Raw genomic sequence first — 1,978 nt, 5'->3', positions numbered from 1 at the left:
AAAGAAGGAAAAAAAGAGGAGAAGAAGAAAGGAATAGAGGAGAGAAGAAGAAAAAATAGAATTTTTTCTATTTTTTCTTCTTCTCTTCTATTCCTTTCTTCTTCTCCTCTTCTTTTTCTTCTTTTTTCCTCTTCTTATTTATTTCTCCTCTTCTTCCTCTCCTCTTCTTCTCCTTTCTTCCTCTCCTCTTCTTCTCCTTTCTTCCTCTCCTCTTCTTCTCCTTTCTTCCTCTTCTTATTTTCCTTTTTCCTCTCATTCATAAAAAAATGTTCAAATAGAAAATTTCGAAAAAAGTAAAAGTTTTGCCTAATGCATTGTTCATATGAATATACAAACATTTGCATATTCTACAATAATGAATATCACCAAAAAAATCTATGAACAGAAAAAAATCCTAACTTTTCTAAAAATCTATCTTTTGCATATATACATGAACATATATATACACAGAGAACATATATACATACATATACTCATACATGAACATATATATATAAAAACAAGCATATATATGAGAAAAAACAAGCATATATATGAAAAAAGGGCGCCGGCCGGACCAAGGTGAGGAGGACTGCGGGGTCGGCGGCGAGGATGGCGACGGGGCAGTGGGCGCGCGCTCGGGGTAGGGGGCGACGGCGGCGAAGGGCGGGGCAGGGCGACGGCGACGACGGGGACGGGCCGGGGCGGCGCGCGTCGGGGCAGGGGCGCGGCTGACGGCGAGGGCGCGGGCAACGGCGACGACGACGACGGGCACGGGCGATGGCGACGGCGGGGGCGGCAGGCGGCGTCAGGGCAGCCTGGCGGCGTCGGCGTCGTCGGGGCAAACTGCAGATGAACTCTGAAAAATTTCCTAAGTGTTTGCTTATATAGCAAAGCCTTTAGTCCCGGTTCGTGGCACCAACCGGGACTAAAGGTAGGCATTAGTCCCGGTTGGTGCCACCAACCGGGACCAAAGCCCTCTTTTCAGCAGCCCAAAGGGCGGGAAGCGGCGGCCTTTGGTCCCGGTTGGTGGCACCAACCGGGACTAAAGGGGGGGCATTAGTCCCAGTTGGTGCCACGAACCGGTACGCATGCCCCCCTTTAGTCCCGGTTGGTGGCACCAACCGGGACAAAAGGCCTCTTGCTGCCCACGTCGCGGCCAAAAGTTTAGTCCCACCTCGCTAGCCGAGGGGCGCCCGCACCAGTTTAAAAGCCCCGGCGCGGCTGCGGTCTCGAACTCCTCTCTATAGCAGGCTTCTGGGCCTAACTTTGGCGCGCTGCCTGTTGAGCCTTCTAGCCCTTCTGGACCTGTATTTGCAAACCCGAGGGTTGGAAGGCCCAGCGGGCAGCGCCCCAACAATTTTTTTGCTGTATTTAGTTTTTTTGTTTTCTTTTTTGCTTTATTTATTTTGTTTTGTTTCTACTTACAACAAAAAACTTATTTATTTTATTTTATTTTGTTTCTAGTTACTTATTTATTTTACTTTATGATAATTCTTTTTGCTATTAAAGTTTCTATCAAGAAAAGTTCTTTATGAAAATTCTTTTTGCTGTATTTAGTTTTTTTTGTTTTCTTTTTTGCTTTATTTATTTTGTTTTGTTTCTACTTACAACAAAAAACTTACTTATTTTATTTTATTTTGTTTCTAATTACTTATTTATTTTACTTTATGATAATTCTTTTTGCTATTAAATTTCTATCAAAAAAAGTTCTTTATGAAAGTTCTTTTTGCTTTTAATGATTTTGAACAGAAAATACTTCGATAATTTTAGTTGCATCAATTTTATATGATTTTAGTTTCAATAATACTAGAGGTTTCTTATAATGTTTTGAACAGAAAATACTTTGTTAATTTTAGTTTCATAAATTTTATTTTATTTTGTCGTAACACAAGAAGTCCGGAGTTGTAATAAGTTATTAAAAATAAAAAAAGAGGCGCAATGCTCGTTGATTTGCTTCAAGCCTTTCGGAATAGTGTAGACTGCACTGCACATAGCT

This window comes from Aegilops tauschii, chromosome 3 (genome assembly GCF_002575655.3).
Source record: "Aegilops tauschii subsp. strangulata cultivar AL8/78 chromosome 3, Aet v6.0, whole genome shotgun sequence".
In the NCBI taxonomy this organism is placed as follows: Eukaryota; Viridiplantae; Streptophyta; class Magnoliopsida; order Poales; family Poaceae; genus Aegilops; species Aegilops tauschii.
The sequence above is the reverse complement of the archived record's forward strand: the minus strand, read 5'-3'. Positions refer to the sequence as shown.